Below are 15494 nucleotides of genomic sequence, written 5' to 3'. Positions count from 1 at the left end.
TCTTCCAGAGTATAAGTTGATAGTCAACTGTGCCCTCATTAGGCTCAAATATTCCTTAATGGCATCTCCTATTTCTGTGCAAAATACCGGATCCAGAAGGGCAGTTGAAGGGAACCGCCACAAAGGCCATTGTTTGGGAAGTAATGAAAAGTCCAGTACCAGGAGAACCGGGGAATGATCTGAGATCGTGCGAGGTAGATATTTAATGTCACGCACATCTAGCATCAGTTGCAGTGTGAGGTACCAGTGGTCTATACGGGACCAGGACCCATGTGGGGAAGAATAAAAAGAATAAGTATTGGCCTTAGGGTGGTGTGTACACCAGGGATCTTCCAGTGATGATGCACGAAGGAGGTTCAAAAGGTCTGAGACGGAGTGTGATTTCGTGATTCTGTTCGGGCCAGTAGTGTCAGCAGTAGGGTCTAGTGTGAGGTTAAAATCCTCTCCCATCAAAATAATGTCAGTACCTAATTTGTCAATAAACACGGATAGAGTAGGGAAGAAGTCAGCAGAGTCTGTATTCGCAGCATAAACATTCACAAGTGATATAGCTTCACCTCCCAGATTACCCTTTGCGAGCACATATCTGCCCTCTGGGTCAGAAATTACCTCAACCGATCGAACAGGGAGAGAGCGGTGCACCAAAATGTACACTCCCCGTGAATAAGCGCTGTAGCATGTGAAGAAACGATTCCCACCCCAAGTGGATGCAAAATTGTGAGTGGGTAGTGGGGCACAATGGATCTCTTGCAGGAATGCAATTTGGATGGTGTGTCGTGCCAGGTATGCTAATATTTGTCTACTCTTTTTGGGATTAGCTAGGCCCCTAACGTTCCAAGAGAGACTCCTGATTTGGAGTCCAGAACTGGTACCATTATCGGTGGTCATTTTCTCATTTGTACAATCATTGTCACGCACCTGGGGCAAACCCAGGGGCGTGACATTTAAAAGGGAGTGGTTGCTCACCACAGCGCGATCTTTGCCCATAAGCCTTTGAGAAAGGGAATTACCTGAAACGCGTCAGGCGAAGAGGGGAAAGCTGCTTAATGTACTGGCCAATGGAGCATGTCCATATTTACAATTAAAGGCTGGTAACCTTGAACGTTGTCTCGAGTATGGCTTACTGAGCTATCAGTGTTTTGGAATCTAAATGGCGGAGGCTCAAACCGCTGAGCACGCACCAACCCAGATTGACGAGGGCCACAGAATGGATACACCGTTCTGAATGAGGAGCAACGCTCCAAGAATGAGGACTTGAACGGAGGCTGGGGCTCACTTTGGGCTAAATTTACGGCAGTCATAGGCACGCCAGATACTGGAGTGAATGTTGGAGCATTACATCTCCCATAAGCAATTTGGCCATAAATAAGGGGCGTGACATTTAAAAGGGAGTGGTTGCTCACCACAGTGCGATCTTTGCCCATAAGCCTTTGAGAAAGGGAATTACCTGAAACGCGTCAGGCGAAGAGGGGAAAGCTGCTTAATGTACTGGCCAACGGAGCATGTCCATACTTATAATTAAAGGCTGGTAACCTTGAACGGTGTCTCAAGTGCGGCTTACTGAGCTACCACTGTTTTGGAATATATATATACGAAATTTTCAAAACTAACTGTTCACTCAGGTCAGCTCCTGTCTTGAAAGTTTCGGGGTGATTCGTCAAGCGGGGACTGAGAAAAAAGGGGGTCCCAAAACGCATTTTCCCCATGTTAATTTCCATAGGATAATTTAGACATGGCTACAGCCCCAACTGCTGAACGGAATTACACCAAATTTGGCAAAATTGTAGCTTTTGGTCCAGAAAGCACTCTTTTGCTCAAATGGTGTAAATCCTTTCAGTACTTGCTGAGCAATTCAAAAAAGAAAAATATCGATATTTGAGCCCCGAGGAGGAGTCGCGACTCCTCCCAAGCACAAGCTGACATCTGATTGGCTGCCAACACTCCAAACCAGGAAGTGTTGGCAGCCATCTTGTGACTCGGTAACCGACACACTAAAAAGTGTTGGTACTCTCTCTCACATTAAAGCAGCGGAGCTACTCAGCACGTGCCCATTTATAGTACTACATTCATGCCCCTCAGGAAACCCCCTCTGTCTACAGTTAATAACAGGACTCCTCGCTGCTCAGGCACTCCGTGCCAAGAGGAACAGCAAGGCATCAGTGGGCCCTGTTATTGTCCCTGTCACCCGTGGCACACCCTCGCTGCAGACAGGCGAGCCTCAGGCTGGACTGCTGCTGGGGCGCCCTCCCCAGCCAGGGTCAGAGGCACTGGTGACTGCGCAGCAGGCAGGCGCACACTGGCAGCAGCTGGCAGGCATTAATTAGTGTCACCGGCACACAGCAGACAGTGCTGCTTCATCACACGGGATCACCCTCCCGCTAGCATCTATCCACACACCCCTCGCAGAGGGAACAAAGCTGCATTTGCACTTGCCTGCTACTCGTAGGAGCTTCCGGGTGCCTTTAAAGCACCCGCACAGGTTGGTCTTCTCTCAAAGCAGCAAGAAGTCCTCATGGCCGGACTGGAAATCAAAATCGGTCCTGGTGCGAATATTCAAACTAATCCCACGCGGCGGGTCCTGCGGCAAGCACTTCTCACTTTGTCTGTATTTGAGATGTCTTCAGTGATGTCATCGGTGATGTCACTAACCATGCCATGAATGATGTAATATGTGATGCAATCAGCAGTGCCTTGCGGGGGCACGAGTTATAGTTAGCTTAACTAACTATAACGGCCAAATTTCTCTGGTTTTGTACGAGCGAAATGTCCAACTAACTATAATGTCCCAGAAACCTGTGGTTTTTTCAGTGAATATACATATATATATATATATATATATATATATATATATATATATATATATATATATATATATATATATTCACTTAAAAAACCATAGGTTTCACACATGTTATAGTTAGCTTGACATTTCCCTTGTAAAAAAACAAGGAAATGCCCCCGTTATAGTTAGTGCAGGCAACTATAACTCACGCGACCGCAATCCTCTGCTGATGACGTCAGATATTACATCACTGATTACATATGTGTCTTTCTGAAAAATAAATATTTGTAATATATGTATAGCTAAAGATTAATGGAAGAAGACATGGGTAAATAGGTGTCTAAATACAGTGATGTAATATCTGACGTCATCAGCAGAGGATTGCGGTCGCGTGAGTTATAGTTGCCTGCACTAACTATAACGGGGGAATTTCATTGGTTTTTTACAAGGGAAATGTCCAGCTAACTATAACATGTGTGAAACCTATGGTTTTTTAAGTGAATTTGCAAGGATTTTTAAATGCTAATTCCTAACTATAACGTGTTTGTGTTATAGTTTTTCATAGGTTTTTCACCGTGCGCGCAAGGGTGAAAATAAATGTTTATTTCACCCTTGGGGTCCTTCAGTGCCCCCCTGACAAAGGCTAGGGGGTCAGGAACTGTCCACCCTGCCCCCTTTTCACGTTCTCCACCTTTGTTTTTCACTGCCTCAGACTGCGAGAGACAAAATGGCGGCCGCCACTTCATGATTTCGACCGATTCGAATGTTTACTGACATCTAACAACCAATCAGAATTGCGCTTGCGCACGGCAGGGTGCGCGCACGGTGCGCGCACGGTGCGCGCGTATAGATATTGATATGGTTTTAAAGGCTATTTTCTCGGGAAATACTGAACAGATTTACACGAGACCTTCAAAAGACACTTCCTTGACTTTATGGCTACCTCTCTGCCAAAGTTCACGTAATTCTGTTCAGCCGTTCGGGCTGTACCTTCGACTAAAGGTCCTATGGAAAAATGCATGGGGAAAACGTGTTTTGGGACCCCCCTTTTTTCTCGGCCCCCGCTTGACTAATCACCCCGAGACTTTCAGGGTAGGAGCGGAGCAGAGCGCCCCACCTATTTTGACAAATTCACGAGGATTCGTCAACCGGCGCCAAAGTTATTCAAAATAGAATTTTCAGATTTCCTATGCAAACACGGTCCTAACTATAACTATCTACTGGCGACCGCCAGTAGATAATATATATATGAATATGAGGAACTGTACTATACATCCCAGAATGCACTTTAATTAACTTTCAATTGTGTGTCTCACAGGAGGTCAATTTAAATAAAAGGCGGATTGGGACATCTGCCTCCTTTCAATCTGTGCCAGCTGCCGTGATACCTGTGAGCAAGCAGGTCATACTCCGAAATGCGTAAGGCCGAGATAACAAGCTCTGAACTGCGCATGCTGGCAGCCTGTAATTTCGTCTGTTTCTGAGTGCTCCTCGAACCGGAGGGGAGTTTGTTTGCAATATTTCTACGGCGTTCCAAGTCGGGAGGAAGCACCACCCTTGATATCAAGGGGCAAAGGACACGAACATTTTTGAGCCCGTTTGGGAAGCAGACTAGCTTGATTAGCTGGGATTTGTTTTTCAGAGGCCCACCATAGGGCAACAATTTGTATTAATTCGACAGCTGCACAGAACCTACTAAGGTAAAAATGGACTGTTAAGAGGCATCCTTGAGTGAATGAGGACCTGTACTATACATCCCAGAATGCATTGTGATTAACTTACAATTGTGTGTCTCACAGGAGGTCAATTGAAATAAAAGGCGGATTGGGACATATGCCTCCTTTCAATCTGTGTCAGCTGCCGTGATGCCTGTGAGCAAGGAGGTCATACTCCGAAATGCGTAAGGCCGAGATAACAAGCTCTGAACTGCGCATGCTGGCAGCCTGTAATTTAGTCTGTTTCTGAGTGCTCCTCGAACCGGAGGGGAGTTTGTTTACAATATTTCTACGGCGTTCCAAGTCGTGAGGAAGCACCACTCTTGATATCAAGGGGACAAGGACACAAACATTTTCAAGCCCGTTTGGGAAGCAAACTGGCTTGATTAGCTGGGATTTGTTTTTCGGAGGTCCACCAGAGGGCAACAATTTGTTTTAATTCGACAGCTGCATAGAACCTACTAAGGTAAAAATGGACTGTTAAGAGGCATCCTTGAGTGAACGAGGAACTGTACTATACATCCCAGAATGCATTGTGATTAACTTACAATTGTGTGTCTCACAGGAGGTCAATTGAAATAAAAGGCGGATTGGGACATATGCCTCCTTTCAATCTGTGTCAGCTGCCGTGATGCCTGTGAGCAAGGAGGTCATACTCCGAAATGCGTAAGGCCGAGATAACAAGCTCTGAACTGCGCATGCTGGCAGCCTGTAATTTAGTCTGTTTCTGAGTGCTCCTCGAACCGGAGGGGAGTTTGTTTACAATATTTCTACGGCGTTCCAAGTCGTGAGGAAGCACCACTCTTGATATCAAGGGGACAAGGACACAAACATTTTCAAGCCCGTTTGGGAAGCAAACTGGCTTGATTAGCTGGGATTTGTTTTTCGGAGGTCCACCAGAGGGCAACAATTTGTTTTAATTCGACAGCTGCATAGAACCTACTAAGGTAAAAATGGACTGTTAAGAGGCATCCTTGAGTGAACGAGGAACTGTACTATACATCCCAGAATGCATTGTGATTAACTTACAATTGTGTGTCTCACAGGAGGTCAATTGAAATAAAAGGTGGATTGGGACATATGCCTCCTTTCAATCTGTGTCAGCTGCCGTGATGCCTGTGAGCAAGGAGGTCATACTCCGAAATGCGTAAGGCCGAGATAACAAGCTCTGAACTGCGCATGCTGGCAGCCTGTAATTTAGTCTGTTTCTGAGTGCTCCTCGAACCGGAGGGGAGTTTGTTTACAATATTTCTACAGCGTTGCAAGTCGTGAGGAAGCACCACCCTTGTTATCAAGGGGCCAAGGAAAGGAACATTTTCGAGCCCGTTTGGGAAGCAGACTGGCTTGATTAGCTGGGATTTTTTTTCGGAGGCCCATCAGAGGTCAACAATTTGTTTTAATTCGACAGCTGCACAGAACCTACTAAGGTAAAGATGGACTATCAAGAGGCATCCTTGAGTGAATGAGGAACTCTACTATACATCCCAGAATGCATTGTAATTAACTTTCAATTGTGTGTCTCACAGGAGGTCAATTGAAATAAAAGGCGGACTGGGACATATGCCTCCTTTCAATCTGTGTCAGCTGCCGAGATGCCTGTGAGCAAGGAGGTCATACCCCGAAACGCGTAAGGCCGAGATAACAAGCTCTGAACTGCGGATGCTGGCAGCCTGTAATTTAGTCTGTTTCTGAGTGCTCCTCAAACCGGAGGGGAGTTTATTTACAATATTTCTAGGGCGTTCCAAGTCGTGAGGAAGCACCACCCTTGATATCAAGGGGCCAAGGACACGAACATTTTCAAGCCCGTTTGGGAAGCAGACTGGCTTGATTAGCTGGGATTTGTTTTTCGGAGGCCCACCAGAGGGCAACAATTTGTTTTAATTCGACAGCTGCACTGAACCTACTAAGGTAAAAATGGACTATTAAGAGGCATCCTTGAGTGAATGCCTCCTTTCAATCTGTGTCAGCTACCGAGATGCCTGTGAGCAAGGAGGTCATACTCCGAAACGCGTAAGGCCGAGATAACAAGCTCTGAACTGCGGATGCTGGCAGCCTGTAATTTAGTCTGTTTCTGAGTGCTCCTCGAACCGGTGTGTGCAACTGGCTCTGTTACTGCTAGATGCTTAAGTGCTGTGCAGATGTGTGACTGGATGTGTGAGTGCATTGGTCGCCCTCTGAATGATTGTGAGATTGACTCTACGGTTTTCTAAACATGTATGTCAGTGCCTGTATGGGTGGGTGACTAGGTTTATAATTCAGTATATGATGGTGTACATCTGCCTCTAACTGAGTGGTTGCTGAATACATGAATGGCTGCATATGTGTGTCAGTAAATCTGACAATGCCTGTAATGGAGTGAGTATGACTTTGAAAGTGCGTCTATGGGTGAATAAATGGGGGGGGGGATTATTTAATTTGTTTCTTTCTCAGTATGTCAGCTACTGTCTGGCTACATCTGTTTTGTGTTCATAAGTGTGTTTTAAGACTGTTAATGAGTGCATCAGTACCTTCATAAAATAACTCTATTTTCTCTTCAGACATTTGCCTACCTCCTTCGCTACTCATTATTCTTTTCTTTATCATCATCTCCCCTCCCTTATATTTGTCCTTTTATTGTTGTATACAATCTACTCATTTCCTTTCACCATAAATACACTCATAACTTACTATATTCAAGTACTTTTTTAAATGAACACCCTTACTGAACTACCTGTGAATTTTCTTTGCTACTCTCCATTTTTTTCAGTGTCACTTAGATTCGCTTCTCAGTGAAGATCTCAAGCCAGAAGTACAAGAATGGTATACCACACTCAGTAAAGAAGAACCAATAATAGCAACCCTTTCCACTCTCATCTCAGTGATACTGATGTAGTTAATGAAACATAACCTTCCTTTCTTATTTTATTTTTGTAATAGCACTTCTGAATGGTCAGTATTTATTACCCCTATTAGACTCCAACCAATTTGGTAGTGCCATTGGTTAGATTCGTGGATCTGCTGCAGCGCTCAGCATTGCCCCCCATGAAAGTTCGGAGTGGATCTTCGATTCCCCACAAAAGCCCATACATGCATTTATCCTTGTACTGTTTATGCTTTGCATGTACATTTCACTTTGTAAGAAACTAGTAATTATGAAGGCAAACTGTCCACAATGAGCAGTGTGTCTACACCACTCTCCTTTTCAGCGTTACAGTACAGTCTTTTTATTTCCCAACTCCCACACTCTTTTAGCTCAGTTTCCATAGTAACCATGTTTAGAACACTCACTACTAGTAACAGGTCAAAAGCACACAACCCTTTCTGAGAGCACCATACTACCTTCAAATTGAACTGTAGCTGGTGTAGCTGACTGATTGGAACATAAAACGTATCCCAAACAGCATAACCTTTTATTTTTATTTTGCCAGAGCCAATTACAGAAGTAATTACTTTTTTCACAGAATCACTACCTACTTTTAGCTACCTGCATATTAATAGCATCCAATCAAATATGTTCTTTTTAATTTAGGTGCTGTCCTCCATTTTAACTGCCTTTCATTTTGAAAACTGTCTCATTCGACTACATACATTCTTCTCCTGTGTATTATTCCAATTTGCCTCCAAAATGGCTAGAGTGTGGATTGTACACCATAGTATTTTTTTTGGGTCAGAGAGAGGGCTAGAATGAATGGCATTGACAGGAATTAGGGTTTAGCTAATGTAGATATTATTTGCTTGGCCAGAGAGGATTGAAGGGGCAGCAATTTCTACCTTTGTTTGAAAGCATTGTGGATTGCCAACATCCGGACATCATGATTATGCACTGTGGTGGAAGTGACCTAGGCACAATTAGTTGGGTTGGGCTGAAAATCATAACAAAGGTTACCGCTGATAAATTAATGGCACTTTTCCCACACACTGCATTGGTGTTCGCCAACATTTGCCAGAGGCAAAAGTGGAACTGGTCAAAGGAAATCTGTCCAGAGAGAAAAATCCAGGAAACATGTCAAAAAAACTGTTTCTGCATTCCTCAGAGACCACAACATGGGCACTATATACAATAACTACTTACGTTTTGATATGGACGGTATATATAGAAATGATGGAGTTCATGTAACAGAGAAAGACAGCAGGGTGTTCCTTAACAACTTGAAAGACGGCATCCTCTTTTATGTGCAGAATTTATCTGCACACTATAAGCACAACTCTTTTTTTCCCAAAAACACTGGTTCATCTCCTTTTGAAATCCTTTCTTTTATGTTTGCTCGACTCCGCAAAACCACAAACCAAAAACACACATTCTATACAAAGCAGTACATTTAGGATTCACTGGTACGGGTTTGTGAGTGAATGTATGACTCTGTATGTGGATCTGTGAGTGGGTGTGTGAGTACCTGTGTGGGTCTGTGAGCGGGTGTGTGAGTTTCTCTGTGGATCTGTGAGTGGGTGTGTGGTTCTGAGAGTGGGTCTGTGAGTGCCTGTGTGGGTCTGTATGTGGGTGTGTGACTGCCTATATGGGTCTGTGAGCAGTGGTGACTCCTCCGCTAAGGCGACAGAGCATCACCCCACCGCTTGACATTATCATTTTATTTCTTCCTGCTCCTTGGCAGCTTTGCGGGTGGGGAGGGACTGCTCTGGTGATGGAGGAGCAGGGGGAGGAGTGGTGGGAACTCTGTAAGGTGCGCAATGACTGTTTGGCTGGCCAAACAGTATTGTGCACTTTGCAAGTTCTCCACCTAGGCTGCATTACGGCCTTGGTGGAGCGCATACCCAGGCCCCCATTCCCTAGCTGAGCACCATACCACTGCACTCAGACCAATCACAATGCTGCATTGCAGCATTGTGATTGGCTATTGGGAGCTGGGGAGCCTGGGTGTTTCCTGCTTGCGCAGAAGCCAGGAAGAAGACAGAGGAGAGGCGGCGACCAGCAAGCCGGCCAGCTGAAAAGTTGATATTTTTGTTTTGTAAACCCCCCTCCTGCTCTTCTCCCCCTCCCTCTCCCACTGCTGCTTCCCAGGAGCAGCTGCCACTGTATGTGAGTGGGTCTGTGAGTGCTTGCATATGTGTGTGAGTGGGTGTGCAAGTGCTTGTGAAAATCTGTAAGTGGGTGTTTGAGTGGATGCATCAGGCTCTGAGTGGGTATATGAGTGCCTGCTTAGGTTTGTGAGTGAGTGTGTGAGTACCTGCATGAATCTATGACTGGGTCTCCAAGGACCTGTGTGGGACTGAGGGTGAATTTGTTAGTGACTGCATGGATATGTGAGTGGATGTATGAGTCCCTGCATGGTTCTCTCAATGGGTCTGTGACTGCCAGTGTGATTCTGTGAGTGGATGTGAGAGTGCCTGTGTTGGTCTATGAGTGGGTATGTAAGGGTGTGAGTGAGTCTCTGAGTGGGTCTGTGAGTGTCTGATTTGGTCTGTCAGTGGGTGTGTGAGTGTCTGTGTGTGGGTCTGTTAGTGGGTATATGAGTATGTGAGTGAGTCTCAGAGTAACTGTGTGAGTGTCTGAGTGGGTCTGTAAGCAGGTGTACAAGTGTCTGTCTGGGTCTGTGAATGGGTGTGTGAGTGGTTTTGTGGGTGTGTTAGTGGGTGCACAAGTTTCTGTCTGGCTCTGTGAGTGGGTGTGTGAGTGCCTGTGTGGGCCTGTAAGAGGGTATGTAAGTGGATGCATGGCAAGTAGGTATGTAAGTACCTGCATGGATATACGAGTGTCTTTATGAGTGCCTGCATAGGTCTGTGATTGGGTGTGTGAGTGAATGAGTGGGTCTGTGAATTGATCTGTTAGTTTCTGTGTGGGTCTGTGAATAGGTGTTCAAGTGGCTGTATGGGCCTGTGAGTGGGTATGTGACTGCCTATCTGGGTTTCTGAGTGAGGGTAAAAGTACCAGCATAGAACTGCAAGTGGGCTTGGGAGTGCTTGTGTGGGTCTATGAGGGGGTGTGAGAGTGCCTCTGTGGGAATGAAAGTAGATGTGTAAGTGGATGCATAGGTCTGTAAGTGGATGTGTGAGTACTTGCATAGGTCTGTGAGTGGGTCTGTGTGTACCTAGGTGGGTGTGTGAGTAGGAATGTCAGTGCCTGCATATATTTCTGAGTGGGTGTGTGAGTGCCTGTGTGGCTCTGCCAGTCAATCTCTGAGTACCTGTGTGGTTCTGTCAGTGGGTATTAGAGTGCATGTGTAGGTCTGTGAGTGAGTGTGGGAGTGGTTGAGTGGATCTATAAGTGAGTTAGTGAGTACCTCAGTGGGTGGGTGAGTGGGTTTCTGAGTTCCTGTATGGGTCTGTGAATGGGTGTGTAAGTACCTCAATGGGTTTGTGACTGGGTCTGTGAGTGGCTGTGCTGGTCTGTGGATAGGTCTGTTTGTGCCTGCATGTGTCTATGAGTCAGTGTGTGAGTGGCTGTGTGGGTCTGTCAGTAGGTGGGTATAAGAGGTCAAGTTGTTGTCAGCCAATCATGGCGTTGCTGGTGGCGGCTAACATCGGGACCACTGACAGAATATCGAAGTACAGAAATATCGACACAAGAATATCGATGTCCAGAATATCGAAGTCCTATCTACATTATGGTAAGTACAAAAATATCGAACAAAATATATTATTGTTAAAAATATCGTTTTTTTAATGTTAAAAATAATAATGTAAAAGAAAGTAAATAATACATATAATTATATTATAATTAGAAACATAGTTAAAAATATTTTAAAATGTTTAAAAATTATCACTAATACATATAGGTGCCGATTCCGATCCTGTAAAACCCTGGTACGAATGGTCGTACGGAGCGTATTCCCCGTACGACTCGTACCCGGGAAATCCTCCTTACAGAGCAGCAAGTACGATTCGTACAGAAATACCATTTCCGTACGAATCGTAAAAAAATACCCACAATTCTGATCCGGGACACTACGTACGTGACGTCCGGATGGGGTCAGGCAGCGTTTTACGGACCAGCAAGTACGATTCATGCTAACGTCACTCCGCACGGCTCATTTTTTACGGCAGCCAAAAACTCCCGGGAAATTGAGGACGACGCAAAGAAGGAGCACCGGTACGTGACGGACAGCCATGGACCCCATCCTACGTGTCATACCGGCCCTCCTAGCCTATGACCTGGTGCACCAAAACCGACGCGCACGCCGCAGAAGGTCAGAACAACACCCAGGGGCAAAGGGTGGGCGAGGGGCAGGAAACATAACCCTTACCCAATGGAAAAAATACTATATTCTGTACATACATTACCTCCATGGTCTTGTCACTTCGGGGGGCATGTCCACCAATCCCTGCGTACCGCAACAACGGAAGTGGACGTGGACGTGGACGCGTACCCGTCACCACTACAATGGTGGGACGGACCGTACCCACGCTCTGAGGGCGTGGGTACGGTCCGTTCCACCATTGTAGTGGTGATGTAGGGGTACGCATGGTATGGACCGTACCCACGCCCTCAGAGCGTGGGTACGGTCCGTACCACCATTGTCGTGGTGATGTAGGGGTACGCATGGTATGGACCGTACACACGCTCTGAGAGCGTGGGTACGGTCCGTACCACGCGTACCCCTACTTCACCACGACAATGGGGGTACGGACCGTACCCCTGTGTACGGTCCGTACCACCATTGTAGTGGTGATGTAGGGGTACGTGTGGTACGGACCGTACCCACGCTCTGAGGACGTGGGTACGGTCAGTACCACACATACCCCTACATCACCAATACAATGGTGGTACGGACCGTACACACGCTCTGAGGGCGTGGGTACGGTCCGTACCACGCGTACCCCTACATCACCACTACAATGGTGGTACGGACCGTACACACGGACTCAGATCATGGGTACGGTCCGTACCACCATTGTAGTGGTGATGTAGGGGTACGCGTGGTACGGACCGTACCCAACCTATGAATGCGAGTGTTCGGACCGCATCACCCGTACCCCTAGGGCACCAGTACATTTGTGATACAAGGCGTACACACGCCACGAATGTTGGCTTAGGGCCTGGTGCAGCATATAACCAGTATATTGGGGTGTTTGTATGCCCAGGATAGCAGTGTACTGCACCAAGGGTGCGGGTGGGTGGGTGGGTGGCTGCCTAGGATTCCCAGCAGTGGACGAAGACATGTGAGGTGTGGGTGCAGAGGAATACCAGCAGTGGACAGAGACATGTGAGGGGTGGGTGCCTATCACTCCCAGCAGTGGACAGAGACATGTGAGGGGTGGGTGCAGAGGACTCCCAGCAGTGCCCAGACATATGAGGGGTGGGTGCTGAGGACACCCAGCAGTGCCCAGACATATGAGGGGTGGGTGCAGAGGACTCCCAGCTGTGCCCAGACATATGAGGGGTGGGTGCAGAGGACTCCCAGCAGTGCTCAGACATATGAGGGGTGGGTGCAGAGGACTCCCAGCAGTGCCCAGACATATGAGGGGTGGGTGCATATCACTCCCAGCAGTGCCCAGACATATGAGGGGTGGGTGCAGAGGACTCCCAGCAGTGCCCAGACATATGAGGGGTGGGTGCATATCACTCCCAGCAGTGCCCAGACATATGAAGGGTGGGTGCAGAGGACTCCCAGCAGTGCCCAGACATATGAGGGGTGGGTGCAGAGGACTCCCAGCAGTGGACAGAGACATGTGAGTGGTGGGTGCCTATCTCTCCCAGCAGTGGACACAGACATGTGAGGGGTGGGTGCCTATCACTCCCAGCAGTGGACAGAGACATGTGAAGGGTGGGTGCCTATCACTCCCAGCAGTGGACAGAGATATGTGAGGGGTGGGTGCCTATCACTCCCAGCAGTGGACAGAGACATGTGAGGGGTGGGTGCCTATCACGCCCAGCAGTGGGCAGAGACATGGGGGTGGGTGCCTATCACTCCCAGCAGTGGACAGAGACATGGGGATGTGTACATCATTATCAGATGACCACAACTCAATGGGTGTATGTACGCATCCCTAATTTTCGACTATGTTGATAGTGCCATAACAACACATCACTGACGGCAGTGTCCCACTCCCATGAGGATGGATGTCTTTCCCCCACTGCATGACACACCACATGTGGGTGTGAGGACAAATGACACATGCATACCCACCCCTGGCGGATGCAGCACAATACACATACTGAGATCATGCCACAAGACTGTATAGTCATGTCAATACCTATTAAACTAAGAGAGCCAAAGGGAACACACACTGTCATGCACATCCCAGGACTGATAGGAATGTACAGGTGCTGGGACTGCCACCAAGATGTTGTCTCTCATGGAAGGAATAGGGTGGAGTTCCCACAGATATAATGCCCACAATTGTGAGTCAGGTGCCCAAATACCCTGCAGACCAAGGACCATATGTGTGCTAGGCTGGGATTACACACATGCATAGTGCGGAAAAGTGAGAATTTCTCCATGAAGGCATGGCAACATACTCAATACACAAGTACAGTGACTAGCAAGGCTGGCACAGATGATGCAGCCGGAGACATTGCTGAGCAGGCATGGCCATAGTTGAAGGGATCCGTCACCAACAAAGGGAATGTATACACAGGTCAGCACAACAATTGTGCAACTCTCTGCAGGGAAGATGTAAGGTGCCACGGAGGAAGGAACACTCCTTGGTACAATGTCTCAAAAAGAAATAACACACACGACCAAAGATCCTTTGCAGAGACCTTGTGATGGCACGCAGATCCCATGGGCCGCCTCATGACCATCAGATTCGAACCTTTGCCCGAAACATAACACATTACCACAACCCCAACTCCTGGAGTATCAGCACCAACATCAATACCTGAAATGCAATTGTGTTCAAAGTAAAAAGAAAATGCTTTAATCAGCATAAGATAATAATTTTTTTTCCAGAACACTATATACAAAGGCCAATGGCCAGTCCAGAATAGAAGTCCTTGGGGGGACACATGGGCACGTGTCTCCCCTAGCTTGCCTGCACATTAGAACCATCAGGTTCGTCGACTCGGGGGGCATTATGTGGGGAAGGGCCAGGCACCGCAGGGACAGGAGGTGTAAGGGTAGGTGTGGTGGGTGCAGGGACGGACACCTCCACCACAGGGGATGGGGCAGCACCAAAGGTGGAGGTGAGCTCGGCGCTGCACACTTCTGCCAGGGTGTCCAGCGTATGCCCTGCACCGGAAAAAAACACAGGCACAAAGGAGGGGGGGCTGGAGGGATAGGGTGCAGCGCTACTGGGGGAGGGGGTGGACATGGGGGGGGACTCAACTCCCCTACCCGGGGAGTGCCTTGCCCGTTTGCGGGCTGGTGACCCAGTGGGGCTGAGGCCCAGCACAGACATGTAGCTCTCCTTGTCTGACTGTGTGGCAGGGGAGCCAAGGGGAGTGCCTTTGGAGGGACTGGGTAGTGAGGCATGCGGACTCAGACTGTGGCTGAGTGTATGCCTGTGTGCCCCAGACCCAGTGGGTGTGCCTTTATCTCCCTGAGTGTGCGTACCAGGAGGTGTGTGCTTGCCCTTACGTGTTGGTGTGCTGCCTGTGTCTGGTGGGGTGCATGCTTGGGAATGTCTGGGTGTGCATGGGACAGGCATGGGAGTGGGAAGTGTGGATGGGGCTGGGGTAGGGGGGGTGACGAAGCGCTGCAGGAGACTCACTGCTGCCGTCAGTGAAGAGTCCATGGACCTCAGCAACATCAGTTGGTCAGACATCGCTGCTGACATGCCCTCCATGAACGACACCATCTGTGTCAGCAGTCTGGTGTGGCCATGGAGGACATTCAGCATCAATGTCTGGCAAACCTGCAACTGCCGCTGAATGTCCACAGACTCTGCAGTGAGGGCAGCAGGGGTGACAGGGGCAGGAGGTGCGGTGCCTGGCACGAAGGAGACATGGTGGTGCCCTGCACCGACAGAAGGGACCCGAGTAACTGGGAGGGCGGTGATGGGAATGGAGGAGGCGGGACAGATGTTGTGCTACTGCCAGGTGTTGTAGCAGCCTCCGCCCCCTCGAGGAGTTCAGCCTCGGACCCGTCAGCGTCGTAGTCGGTGTCGCCACCAGACAGGTC

Source organism: Triturus cristatus, chromosome 3_2 (assembly GCF_964204655.1).
Source record: "Triturus cristatus chromosome 3_2, aTriCri1.1, whole genome shotgun sequence".
Lineage (NCBI taxonomy): Eukaryota > Metazoa > Chordata > Amphibia > Caudata > Salamandridae > Triturus > Triturus cristatus.
The sequence above is the reverse complement of the archived record's forward strand: the minus strand, read 5'-3'. Positions refer to the sequence as shown.